Below are 15092 nucleotides of genomic sequence, written 5' to 3' on the forward strand. Positions count from 1 at the left end.
ACATTTTGCAGTCACTTGAAATATAGCGTACAATGCTAATGTTCCAATCATGTGCATGAATTGAATGTTCCAGCTGCTGTGGAGACCTCAGGAAGGTTGGCATACCAAAGTGATCCAGCTATTTGGAGTGGGTTGGGAGGCAAACTTCGTCCACTTCGGTTCTGTGAAAATATATTTCTGAAACAGATTATATAAGTGTTACTTTGGAAGGTCTGTGATGCTTCTCCTTGAAGAGTACGTGAGAAGATTAAGGAATTGTTGGAGCTCTTGCAGAACTTCTGAAAGCGGAGAATTCCTCAGATGTAATCTCCTTTGCTCGGATGAAAGGCCCAGTCATGATGGACCATCTCCTGCTTATGAGGCCTCTAAGGAGCAGGTTTGTAGTTTACAAGGAGATTACAATGGATTTACCACTGATCTCACACACTCTTCTGCAACTCCCCCACCCTTGCTACCTTCACCTCCCAAAAGTACCACACTGTGTGAGCTGCAGCCAATTGTCACCCGCTTTGTTATATAGCTATGTAGGTATGGGAAGCAGCGATGAGATCCACAGCTTTAAGCTAAAGTGAAAAACGTGCTCTCCGGTCAATCTGAGGGAGCTGCATTTATGATCCGCACAACAACACAGAAGGGGTTCTTCACAGGGATTCTTTCTCGGCTCAGGAGTTGGTAGAAATCTGGGTCATTTCATGATAATGGGGTGAGGATGCAGTCGTAAGGATAAGGTCACACTGGGGAATCGTTCAAATCCCGCACCACTCTTGTGTTGAAAACCCACTGTCTCTCTTCCGAAATGCAATATAGGTCAGTCCTGCGACTGTAGTGTGCAGCAAATACAGAGGATGGTGGGAGTTGAAGATGAATAATTAATGCAAGCGGATAGTTGGGTGAAATAATCCAATGTTTGTGTACCAAATCAATGGGATAAGAATCACTTGCTGGGCTTGCAGTGAAGCCTTAAAGGCCATGTATCAAGGGACAATGATAAATTGGAAGTGATTAGTTATGTTTATTGCTACAGAAATCACCCGTAAAAAACTAATAGGAAGCAAGAATTTCATCATGTTGCTTCACTATGTTCAGGTAAATTCCTCATGACAACACATTTGCTTATTAGGCCTCCATTGTGTTTGGCTTCAACCCTTTCTTCAAAAAACCTTGCTTCCAAATTGCTTCCTGGCTACGGCCCTGAATTTTGTTAGGCTAATTTAACATAGCTAGCATCTCTAGTCAGCTAGCAAGCTACATTGGAGATTTAGATTTTCTAAATAACTTCCTCAGCAAATGAATAAACCTAAGATTGTACCACTGCATTATAAAAAACATTTTATAATCACTGGCATCATTAATGGCAGTAAGAGAAGAAAGTATGAAGAAAGCGACTTGCACATTCACTCCTATCGTTTTGTTATCTGAAGGAATTTCTTTATATTAGCTTTCTTTCTCAGTCATATATGCTGTTTAATATTAAATGTCTGATCACATGATTAGATGTCCACTGGTAATTATCACTAGCAGAGACAATATTAAACATAATGTCCTCTTAAATCTTTTTAATTGTGATGAAAATTAATTTGGGCAAGTTGATAACATTACAAATTCACAAACAAATATGTTGTCTTTTGCACTGGCTTGCTGCTCCTGTCTGCAACCTAATTCCAAACTGTGGCCAACCAATAAGACTGTTTCAAAACTCCAAATCGCCCTTCACTGTAATAAGTGTAATACTTATTTTGAAACACTAATTTCTTTAATTGTTGTATTTCTCATTTGTGGATGAAAAATTGAGAATGATTGAAGGCTGCCTTTTCACTGTGGTACATTCCCTCTGTTTTCCTCCTCTGGAGTCTTTGTTTCCTCTTCGTGGAAGATTTCACTTTTCACTCCTTTGATCTAGTGTAATTGGCTTGTTTCATTTGTCAAGACGTTCTGTTACTGAACTTGCTGTCTCACTTCTCTGTTTCAAGAATATCTGATGTGACGTCTCATCAGGCTTGAGAACGCAACTCTTTTTAAGGCTATTAAGACCTAATTCACCAATTATGTATAGACGGTAAATCAAAGACAAGACTTGAGACTATTTTCTTCAAATAAGACCTAACAAGGGATTTGTTCCATGTCTTGTGTATTTCATGTTCATTTATTTTGCACGTTCCACAAACAGCCTATACTGTATGTCAAATTCATTGAGATAGAGTTCTTGTCTACATCAAATTGACTGTTATTTGCCCTATTCTATGCCAGTACATTGTTTCCTGAGCATTAAGATATCAAATGAGAATAAAATTAGAATGAACCACAGCCCTACTATCACATGATAAAGGAAGCAGAGGAAATAATGGATTTCTAAAAAAAAAAATAAAAAAGTTGATTTGAAGAGAAAGCAAAAGTCACTCAAATAGTACATGCATATAAACCTTGCTGATCTCCCAGAGGCAATGGGAGCCATCCCCTAATAAATTGTCATTTGTGTCCGAACCACTGTGGTTCAGACCAATCAGCATCATGTGAGAAGCTACGGGTGAAGTTTAGGCATTTTTCAAAACAAATAATGGCAGCTCCTAAAAAGCATCCGTAGTATCAGAACTGGAGTTGTTCTTCATTGGAAAAGGAGCAAAGCGCTTGCCCTTTACCAAATGGTTTCCAATGACAGCTTCTCAGATGGTTCTGTGTAACAGTCCATCTGGTGTGCCAGGTAATACAAATCATGCCCTTGAAAGCTTTTTTTTAATAACTTGATTGTCCACTTTCATTCTGACACAATATCAATCTGGTCAGTGGTACTAATGTGTAAACAAGGATTCATATCAGTGTTATTTTTGTAACCTTTGCCTATAGACGCTCACAGCATTCACACTTCCAAAAAAGCTGTTTCTGGCGTCTCTGATGCTCCCACTCGACTGTTCGATACAGCTGCCCTTTGAAAAGTGGTTTCTTCCTTCTGATATCCCACAGACTCCAAAGAGGCTGCCAACAGTTTATTCAGATTCCTCTTGATTATTATGCTTGCTATCAAAAAAGGAAGGAAGATTTTTGAGTGGGCTTTATTGATAGAAATTACCATAATATAGCATGATACCACACTGATTATCATGTCAGTCAAGCAGAGGAGGATAATGGAAAGCACCTCAACACACACAATTTTGCAATACATGTACACACGCTCAATATGTTGACAAGAAGCTGGAAATGTTTTACATTAATGTCATTCTTTTTAGCAGTGAGCAGGGCAGTGAACTACAATTTGAAATTCTATATTAAATTACAGTTATCTGTAGTGTTGTTTGGTGGAAGTAAATCGTTGAAGAACTACTTTACGCAGATGCAAAGCTATAAAATCCCCCAATTTAACATAATAGGCATAGAGCTAATTTACATTTTTCACACATTTTAGCACAGATAATGTGCCTGATCACACACCTGTTTTTCTTAACTTGCTGTTAGACATTCTGTACGAAGTGCGCTGCTGGTTTGGGTGGCCATGTTTGACCATTTTTACAGCGTTGTACTGCTTCAATCTCAAGGTCTTCTTTAAGGACTGAAGTAAGGGTTAAAGCCCGATCAGCCGCCATTTTCAGGAAACAATGGACGGTTGCCTTCGCCAAAGTCCATTGATAATAACTTTTTAAAACCACTGATTACAATTTTAATGCATTTTACAATCAAAATCTAAAGTTTTTACCCGATTGCCCCTGAGGGTTTGACTAATACCTGGAACAATCCTTCCCATCCCACAAGGTTCTTATGCAATGTAAGAGTACTCACTGCACCAGTAAATAGGACGGACCTAAAATATAACTTGCCATGCTCAGCTCAGATTTACAACGTGCCATATTGTTATTGCCCACATGGATTGTCACCCAAGTTACGGAGGAGGAGAGGGACTGCAGTTGACCGAGCAGTTTGTCCAGGAGGACCGGAACTGTTGCTCCTGGAAAACATTTAAAAAGCTTGTGTTCGGACTTCCGGATGACGATTTAAGGGAGCAGACGTCGGCTTCGGGTCTCCCAATCACAATTGCTTAAATTTCTACTTTATCATCAACCTTTCTTCTGTCAAACTGTCCCAGCATGTTACAAAGTAATTTTGATACCTTTGACACCAAAATGCAACAGCAACAGAAAAGCGGCACACAAACTCCAGCTGTAAAATGAGCCAGCACTAGCATAACTGGCAAACTCTCGGCCATAGCACGTGACGCAGCTCCTGCCAACGTCAATAGCAAAGGTGCTAACACTACTCCTAATGTCGACCAACCTGTCCGAGGAGATGCTACTGGCACAATCTCAATGTCGCAGCTGGTGGCCCGAGTTGGAGAAGCAGAGAGCTGGTTTGAAAAATGATGTCTCTGGGCTCATTCAAGAGTATTTAAAGCCACTGCAGACAGCCATGGATGCCCTCCAGGACACTATTGAGAACATTATTGAGAAGTATGGCCTCTACATCAGGCACTGGACTTAACTGACTGGACTTTATTCAAACATTACTTACAGTCACTCTCATGGTGGGTTCAGATATCCTTTCCCATTTCTTTTATTGCTGTCTTTCATTATTTTAGGCACAAGTGTTGAAGCAATCTGTATGGCATGTTAATATTATTACTTTAGGATTCCCCCTAAAGTAAGCAATTCAATACATGATGCTAGGTAACAGGCCATCTACTTTTGTTTTTGCTCAAAATGTCATATGTGCTTAATATTATAACATATTTTTTCTCTTTATCCTGACAACTTTGTTAGTCATGTGTTTAAATATCGGTGTTATTACTTTTGCACAAAATGATTGGGACCTCTATTGAAGATAGAGTCAATCAAAATGCACTCCCGGAAGAACAGGGGAGATATGGTTAGCCTGCAGTTTGCCTCAGTTGGGTAGGCAAACATAGGCATTTATTTTGTTTTGCTTTATTATGTTCTGTTGTTATCTTGGGTAATTGGGCGTTCTGTTTGGGTTGTAAAGGTATTGGGTGTGTGGATCCCTGGGCTTCAAATCCATTTCAACAGTTTTTAGTTTGTTGGACACCCTACTCTTTGGAGTGAATGCTAGGCTGTGGTGTGGCGGATCATGTATTCCTCCCCTTTGTTAAAACATAGAATATTTCACTGTAATTGAGCCCAACCTTTCCTTTCCACTTAACTTCCCCATGGAGATTTGATACTGTACTACTGACAAACGTGGGAATCTCTCTCCTCCTTGCTCTGGCACACTCTTATAGTGTTAATAAGGGGGGATATTATATCTCACACATCTTGGGTGAAAAAAGCTAGGAAGCAAGAACAAGAACAACTTCTCAGCTCAATACTTGACATATTCTGTCAATATTCTGCCTCTCCCACTCCAGAACTCTATAACAATGAGCTGGATCTTCAAACCAAATATGAATTATCATCGTCCGGAAACACACAACGTACTGTATATTGCTGAAATCACAAGGCTTTGTCTATGAAAACGGCAAAAAGGCTGGTAGATGGCTAGTGCATCAATTTAAATGTAACTCTTCCAATCAACAGATTACACAACTACAAAAAGAAGAGAGGGAGCTTACTACAGACACCCTTGGAAATTAACAATACCTTCAAGGCATTTCATTCAAAACTTTATACCTTGGATGCACCTAGTGATGATACCAATATGCAAAACTTTTTTAACGAATTTAATCGTCCCTATTATCAGTCCCGCACATAAAGCATAACAAGAAATACACTTTCGACTAACAGAAATTTCAAATTCGATTTCGGCGATGCAAAGCAGCAGGGGCCTGGGTCCTCATGGACGTCCAGATGAATTTTCAACCAAATTAGCGCCACTTATTCTAGAAATGTTTAATGATTCGCTGGGTACTGGGGCCCTGCCGCAGACGCTAGCTGAAGCAGCCATAACCCTTATACCGAAACCTGGGAAGGAAAGAACAGAATGTGGATCATGTAGGCCCATTTAGTTGTCAAATTGTCACATTAAAATTTTAGCTAAAACACTTGCCCGGCGCCTAAAATCAATTACAGATGAGGTGATCTCCCCCAATCAAACAGGTTTCATGACGTCGTCACTCTTTCTCTAACACTCGCAGCCTTCTTAACGTCATATATACTCCTGCATCCGGGGGGTACCAGAAGTGGTTATCTCCTTGGCTGCAGAGAAGGCTTTCGACAGAAAAGAGTGGGCGTACTTATTTGAATGTCTGCAGGCCTTTTGGTTTTGGCCCAACTTGGATTAAACTTTTATATGCCTCACCCTAGGCATCAATGGTCACGAACGGGAAGCAATCTGAAGTTTTTTCATTATCAAGAGGGACACGTCAGGGGTTCCCACTAAGTTCACTTTTGTTTGCATTTGCTGTTGAGCCTCTGTCCATCATGCTAAAATCATCCTTGGAAATAACTGGAATTACTAGATGGGGTAAGGAACACAAGGTGGCTCTTTATGTCAATGACTCATTGTTGTATGTGTCTGATCCGGTGCAGTGTACTTCCCACATAGTCCAGATGTTGCATAAATTTGGTATCTTTTCGGGATATAAGACTAACCTTACAAAAAGCGAGTGCTTCCCAGTGAACAACCTAGCTCTTGTAGTTCCACAAAAGGACCTGCCATTCCACCTGACTAAATCTGGCCGTAGATATTTAGGAATTGACATTACCTTGACTTTCCCTAAACTATAGAAAGATAACTAAATACCCCTCGTTGTTAAATTAAAAAAAAACGATCTACAGAATTGGAGGTCCATTAATCTTTCACTGGCTGGAAAGGTCAACTGTATTAAAATGAATGTGTTACCCCCGATCTTTTTCTGATGTCTCCCTATATTTCTCCTCAAATCCTTTTTTCAGTCGATTACTAAAATGATATCATCATTCATGGGGGGGGGGGGGGGGGGTAAAGCCCCTGGAATACAGATAAGGCTTCTTCAGCAACATCGATCGCAGGGTGGACTAGGTTTACCAAATTTGCTTCATTATGCACTTCATGGTCCAAAACTGTTGTGGTGTGAAATAGAAATTGAATCAGTCATTTTGACATCCCATTCCCGCCTTGGTTACTTCGAGTCTCCCTTTGTCTGCTTCAGCCTATACCTCTAACCCTGTTGTTATCAATACTTTACAAATCTGGTCACAATTTCGAAACCACTTTGGTTTAAGATATTTTTTTCATCTGGCGGCGATCTGTGAAAATCCTCCTTTTGTCAATCAACACCTTTGCCCTGTGGAAAAAAATGACTTCTCCAAATTTAAGGATCTCTACAGCAAAGGTGTATTCTCTACCGCTAGTCATCTCTCTCAAAAATTCAACCTCCTTGGCTCAAGTTGTTTCCGATATTTCCAGATCTGACACTTGCAAAATCTAGATTTAAACTTCCCCAATGCACCTCGACCTACTGCTATGGATGCCAAATTTCCTTCAATTCAAAAAGCTTCATTGCGAGAATTTATTCCAACATATCTCTCGGGGACACCTCTCTCAATAAAATTAAAGGGAAATGGGAGGAGGAGCTTGGGGATGTAATACCTGAGGAAACCCGGAGTGAAGCTTGAAAGAGAGTTAATGGAACTACTTCATGTGCTAGGCTAGGTGTAATTCAGTTTAAAGTCTTGCACCGTACCCACCTCTCCAAGGCTAGGCTGGCCAGAATTTATCCTGAGACTGATGAGAATTGTAGCAGATGTCATGCTGCCCTGGCAACATTAACACACTCGTTCTGGTCATGTTCTTCCCTCTCTGATTACTGGTCAGAGGTCTTCATAATACTTTCACAAGCACTATCCTTAAATGTGCAACCGAGTGCCTACGCTGCCATCTTCGGTATAGCGCCAGCGGACCAAAGGATTGACAATAAGCATAAGGACATTATAGTATTTACAACTCTACTTGCCCGCCAAAGGATATTGTTGCACTGGAAATCCCCCATACCACCTAGCACCTACTTATGGATGAGTGACTTCATGCTCTATTTAATTAAAAAGATTAAATAAACACTTAGAGGGTCAACAGACCTCTTCTATTTTATGTGGAACCCAGTAATGTTTTTCATAAACAAACTTAAAACCCTCCCTCCTAATTTATGAATCCACAAGTACTAGATCTTGAGGGGTGACGCATGATGTTGCACAGAAAGCATGCCTCCTCGTTTATATTCAAGCTTTACTTTCAAATTAGCTGCTTCCACCATCTTTTCTTTTCTTTTTGTTCAATTTGTCACACCTGTTGAATGGTATCGCTACCTATCAATGACATAACCTTTATCTATTTATCTACTTATTAAATCTCTTTAGGTTGGGATGCACCAGCTGTTGTAGGGTGGGGGGAAGGGATTGTATTTGTTTATTTGTTTATCTGTTATTTGAAAAATCCAAATGTACTGTCCTTCTATACAACTGTCTTTCTGTACCTTGTTCTCAATAAAAAGATAGTTGAAAAAAAATGGGCGAAGAGAAGGAAAGCTGGACGGCTCCTGGCAGGAAGGTGTACGGACTACACTGCATGACAGGACAAGAGAGTTTTGTGAGCCAGCTAAATCGGTACCGGGTGGAGGATTACCTGCAATGTCTGGTCGAGGAAGCCCCAGAGTGATGAAGCACGGCCTCTTTCCTGTTGAGGTCAAGGAAGGATTCCGCCGAACTGACCTTCCATTGGGTCCGTCTGCATTTTCCACCAGCGGAGGGTGGCCTACGGGTTTGACAGGCGTTGTTGATGCAACCTTGTCCGGTTGTAGAGGAGGTGCAGAGGCACCAACTAGGTGGAGAGATGGTCCCGTCAGAGCCCCTCTTGCGACTGCGGACCACCACGTCCTCTCTGCTGAGGCTCATTCACATACAGCAGCAGTTAAACTGAAAATGAACCACTTGAGAGTTGGTAGATTTTGCCGTACGCTGTAAATGGGTAACTGATTACATTGTTCAAGTAGCTTGTCCAACACTGGTGTTGTCATACTGCTGCTAAACACAGAAACCTTTTTTTTACGGTAATACAATGTGTAATAGATCAAGTATGAACAGAGAATTGTTTACTGTTGCAGTTCAGTCTCCACAAGATGTGTAAGATGATTGGATTCAGCCCATCGCAGATGATTTAAACCTTCATATCCGGTAAGAAGCAGAAAGAAACACTCAAAAGATGTTTTCACATGACAGCAGCAATAGTCAGCGGGTTGCACTTTTTATTCTGGTATTTATGTTTAACCTGGACTTTGCAGTATGACAACCATCAGCACTCTGAATTATTTATGTACAGTGCTGCTAACTACTGGCCTAAATTTAAAGTTTATTTCCTATATGCACGGGTCGAGGCAGCTTCTGAATACTAATGTAACATAAGTTCAGCAAGAACAGGAATTCCTGGCTTCACTTTTTATTTTATCACCATAATGAGGCAACAGAACTTCACTGTCATAGGAGCTGGCTTTGGAAGCTAAGGGTCACCATAAACAACAAAGGCAAGGACTTTATGAGACCCAAGAGATAAATAGAAGCTCCAGAAAAAAGTATTCTTGTTAGAGAACATATGTTTCGCTTGCATCCCGTGTGTAAAGGTCACAGGGAGACAGAATAATGGCTCTAGCGTATTCATCGCTGCACGTCTTCATCCAGGCAACCATCTATTTGCTGCAGATGAGGCGAGGGGACCCCCGCATCATTTATGATTGTGAAATTATGTACTCAGTTGCTGTGAGGGGAAAAGAGGAGCTATGAGTTACAGGGTTATGACTTTCCAGGGTCTAATGAAGACATCACTTTGCTGCTAAACTGCATAACATTTGCTGATTTGTGCCATATTTAAGAATATTATTGGACATTTAGACACAATTCGGGAACCTAGGAAACTATACAACATGTTTTATAGTTATATTGTCATCATTAATGCCGCCTTTTATCCATTTCCTCTTTGAACCTATAAACTGTGCATCCTAAATGGATGTTAATTGTTTCATGTTCTTTTCATTGGTGTCCAATGAGCTGTGAGAACACTGACAGCTTTCTTGCACTGCTTACAAGGATCTAATTTCACATTTTCACAATAGGGCAACTAAGCTAGCTAATTAGTGTAGAATGCAAACAGAAGGAGGAGGTAGTATTTCATGATACAAAACTGTACTGCTTTGTCATTAGCGGTTTCGGGGTTGACAACAAACTGATTGAGTGGGAAGGGTGGGGACTAATCTTTGGAAACTCACTTTGTAGGCCAGAAAGTGACTTTTGAAAGCCATTATGTCTGTACCACAACCCCAACAACCACTTGCAAATGTATCAATGTTATTTTGTGCTGTGTTTTCTCGAAAGTTATAATCAATTACTCGTTGTACTTTATTGCATTAGAGCTCAATAGGCAGTTTTAACTAATTGTTTAGCTATCTGGCACACAACTTAACTTTTCTACTTCACTCTCAACGCTCTCATAGCGGGTCTAAAAACCCAGTGTGAACTACCTGTTCAGCAGTAAACAGCAGACGGTACAGCCAGAGACCAAGTGGTTTTAACATAGTGGGGAATTTAGCAGTTAACGAGACGGATATTTCCTTTAGGAGTTGGTGGAGACCAAAGTCAGAGTAAAAACAGAGTGAATACTGGACATCCATTGTAACAAAAAAAGAGACTTTTAAAATGTTATTTACAAGCAAATTATAACAGCTATTTAGATAAATCTGTGATTTATCTGCATCATCATAGCAATATTTTGATAACGTTATTGTTGTCTTATTATCGCTTGATATTGCTATCAGATGGCACATATGTTCTATTACAACTTTTCCCAGATTTTAGCTTGAATGTGATGCGATTTATTACGAAAATGAATGGAAACAAATAAAATATCTTAAATCTATTCAATATGCCAAATTGACAAAACACTATTACATACCTGTTTTTATTTGCTTTAAAGCCTTTGGAAACACCGACTTTATTCGCATGAATGTTTTTTAGTGAACTTCAGTTAATCCGACTAAAAAATGGACGAAACATAGCTACTGTTTTGGACATTTAATAATAGTATTTCTAACATCACACGTGCACCTTTTGATTGGCTCACCTTTTATATATTTTTGTTAACTCGATAAAAAGACAGTCAATCCTGTTTTCTGGCACCGAATAGCGATTGCCTCTGCAGCTTTTCATGAATGTTTGGTACTGTAATTCAGTATGATGAGAGTGACAGACTGCTAAGCATCAGGAAATTGCAGGCTTTGACAAAACAGTGACTCATCTGAGAGTGAGAATCCCAAATGTCTTTTTTGGCAGCGGCACAGCAGCACTGTGTCAAAGCCAAAGGTCAAAGGTTCAATCTGTTCGGCAAAAGTTTGGATTCTTAAAGTGTGTCACACTGGATTGAACACAGCACAAGTCAGCAGTGGCTCAGGGACACGCTGAGAGCTCACATCTTACAAACTGGAAAATGCAGTAAAGCAGATAAACAGCCCACATGTGTTTGTGCTTTGAGGGGAGTGAGGAAACATCAAACAGCAAATATTCCTGTACTGTATATCTGCACTGATCTGTTCTACTTGTTATATTATATATTTCTATAACTCTTTCATACTGTGACATAACTATGTTGATGTAAAAGAACATATTGTATGTAAACAGTTTTACTGAAATATTGGGAACAAAGTATTGATTAATTCAATTCAATTTTATTTATAGTATCAATTCATAACAAGAGTTATCTCAAGACACTTTACAGATATAGGTCTAGACCACATTCCAGAATTTACAAGGACCCAACAGTTCTAGTAGTTTCCTCCAGAGCAAGCAACAGTGCGACAGTGGCGAGGAAAAACTTCCTTTTAGGCAGAAACCTCAGACAGACCCAGGCTCTTGGTAGGCGGAGTCTGACGGGCCGGTTGGAGTTAGTGGAAATAACAAAAATAGAAAAAATAGTAGTTTGTAGCAGTTCTTTGTAGTAGTTCATGGGATAGCAGGGCACTGTGCGGCGTTACAAGGCACAGCAGGACGTAGCTGGGCACCGCAGAGTGTAGCAGATGAACCTGGCACCGCAGAACGTGTAGCGGGACCATGGCGACAGCTGCTACCATGAATTTGGAGCATCCCTGATCCGAGGGAACATGCTGGGGAAAATTGCTTACTGATTACTTTGACAAGTTTTAGTTACTATTGATTGATTACTCAGCTTTCCGTAAAGTCATGGCCAGATGAAATGTTGATGTTGGCTTTTTGAAACTCCTCAAATCTCTTTTGAAAACAAACCTTAGCTTACTAAAAGAGTTTTATAGTTTTGGAATATCTCTTTCAACTTTTGTCGAACATCTTTTGGATACGCCAGTGCATCTTCCGTCCCCGCCACAGATTAGTTCAATTACTTTGCGGTTTCACATATTTTTATGCAAGAGTAATAGGAATTTAGGGAGATGGTGAGGCGACAAAGGACCACGATTTAGATTAGGCCGCTGTCAAGGACTGAGTTTACATGAGGAGCAACAAACCTGATGATGAGAATATGTTGGTTAAAGTGAGAGTTAAAGCAACACTGTAACTTTTCCCTCTTTTGCCCCCCCACAGGTTGTCTCATTGGGACTACAGCTCGGCGGCTGTAGTCCAAGGGAAAAATTACATAGTGTTGCTGTGTTGCTGTGGTAGGTTGGCCAGAGTGGCTAGGATAGTGGTAGGTAGGCAGAGTCAGACATTGTATTTTTCCAGGGCTGATTATTTATTTCCAGTGGTCTGCAGTACATGGATAATTAAATAATCAAAACTTACAACAATTACACATTCCAAAAAAGTAGCAGCGCTAACAGGCACGTGATCCTAGCAGCACAGCCTCACCTCCCTCTTTCCCCTGGGAGCTCAAATCCTTCTATTTATATAGGGTTGTCAATTCACACCCCACTGCTTCAGTCCATCCCATCCTAAAGCAGGTTGATCTACTCCATAACATTAATACCTTGCAATCTCTTAACCTATGGAACTTGGTTGCCAATTCCCTCCTATCCTACAGACTACAAAAAAAGTCAGGGTTATTCATACCTTTTTTTTTACATGATAACCAAAAACAACCATCAATTATCAATAAAATGGAACTGAAACTAACATGACTGTGTGTTTACTTTACAAATGACCTGTATGGGACAAGTGGTGAACAAACCCACTTAGTCACAGTTGCTTTGAGGATAAGAAAACTGATCAAACATCATTCTGCACAGTGAAGCTCAAAAAAGTCACATTAAGCAAAAAGACATTTTGAGTTAAAAGGGGTCTTTTATTTTTTTAAATTGCAGAAGATTGCTATTACCATAACAAAAACAAATGTCAGGCCTGGTGTAGTGTATGTCCACCACATTTCATTTCGGTAATCCTGTCGGATCCCTAAATTTCAACCGGATCTCCTTCCCCGTCCTCTTTCTTTGTGTTGGTGTTCTAACCTCCGGTGGATTTCTGAGGACTATGGTTACCTGGTCCTCAGATCTCTGCAGGGTAAATCCAGACAGCTAGCTAGACTATCTGTCCCATCTGAGTTTTCTATGCACAACTAAAACTACTTATGAATGTTCACATGTTCCACCAAAACCAGATCTTCCTGAGACTATGTAGCAGAAGTGCCGGATGGCGCGCTGCCCAGTTCTGTTTTTTAATGTATTGAAACTGTCATGTGTTCATTGCTTGCCTGAACATCTTGCATCTTGCCTGATGTATTTAAATATATTGGTTTGTTTGTAGAATGTACTTATGTAAATATTCATGACATATTTTTTCAGGTGCCACTACACCACTGCTTGGAAACAGAGTTAGTTAATTACACATATAGTATTTATATAAGCAGTACAGATGTCCTACATTGACATTCATAGCCACCTACCTGTATTTGCTGGGGGTTTGTTGCTATGGATACCATCCAAGGCTACATTAAGAAAACCTCTAGTTACCTGGACTCAGAGCAGGTGGTGACTCTGAGTGGCATTTCTTTATGTCGGTTGCATAAATAAATGGGCAGTAGGTACTGTGCAATTTGCCGTACTTTTTTTTAGCATTAGCTAATCCTTATCATTCAATAACTCCCTGTATTCATTCCTATTGCATACCTGACACAGATGTGGAGCATTGCTGGGAATGGTAATTTCAGTCCTTTACTGTATATTAACTCAGACATATCCTACTTTTCCCAAACCTCAAAATTACTTAAAGATGCAGTAGGTAAGCCTTCTAAAACTAACTTTCTGCCATATGCGCTGTGGCTGACCCTATGTTCGAGTAGAACTAGATGAGGCATGTCATTTAAAAAAATCTGGTTCCTCTGGCATCACCTACAGCCTGTAGTGTGATTTGCAAAAATCCACCGCTCCCTGTTCAGATGCACCAATCAGGGCCAGGGGGGTGTCTAACTTCGTGTCAATCACTGCTCTTGCACACACATTTCAAAGCGTCCTCCCCTCCCCCTTCCATAGGCACGAGCTGCAGATAGGTTTCCTCCCCTTTCCCTCCTTTCACACGCCTTTTATCGTGCACAGCTCTTCCTTGTAGGGGGCTTAGGAGACTGTTTGGGCAGAAAGGGGGAGGGACTGAGAAGTTGTTAAAGTTCAAATTTTTTTGTCCTGGCTCTTCACAATCCTACCTACAGCACCTCTAACGCCATCAGGCAAAATCAAATTAATCTAATACACATCAAACTAACAAAACTAGTTAGCTAATATGTGACCTGCTAGGACTGCAGAGTAAAACAGGTAATGGGATACAGGCCTGAAACTTGATTAGAAAGCTGTTTAATTAAAGATATACATTGGTAAGATTTTCAATTACATTTTGCAAAAATATGGCTTAAATTACAAAAATGAACGATGTCCGACCAGTGTCCCATTTAGCCTGCACTGTATTCAGTGGAGTGACCAATCAAAGCAGACTGGGCTTTTTCGGAAGGAGGCCTTAAAGAGACAAGCGCAAAAACTTTGCATTTCATTCCGTCATTGTATATTCAGACCGTATCAGAAAATATAGTTTTTCTTAAATATTAAAGCTGGTAAACATGTTATAGTATGAACCCAAAATACAAGTATAAATCTGCCAATGAGCATAATATATGACCTTTAAGTTGTATTGGTGCTACATAAACCTTTACATGGATGTTCATTCTTGACATTGGTACATCAGTATGTA

The 15092-nt window shown here is 40.2% G+C and overlaps 1 long non-coding RNA gene across 1 annotated transcript; it reads right to left on the reverse strand.

Annotated features, from left to right (window-relative positions):
• Nucleotides 1–4812: 4812 nt before the first annotated feature.
• LOC116705971 (uncharacterized) lies at nt 4813–14405 on the reverse strand. The gene is made up of 3 exons (XR_004336096.1): nt 14121–14405; nt 13397–13402; nt 4813–4823 (listed from the first exon to the last, which is right to left on the reverse strand). It is a non-coding gene; the product is annotated as an uncharacterized LOC116705971 (long non-coding RNA).
• Nucleotides 14406–15092: the final 687 nt, after the last annotated feature.

This window comes from Etheostoma spectabile, chromosome 18 (genome assembly GCF_008692095.1).
Source record: "Etheostoma spectabile isolate EspeVRDwgs_2016 chromosome 18, UIUC_Espe_1.0, whole genome shotgun sequence".
Lineage (NCBI taxonomy): Eukaryota > Metazoa > Chordata > Actinopteri > Perciformes > Percidae > Etheostoma > Etheostoma spectabile.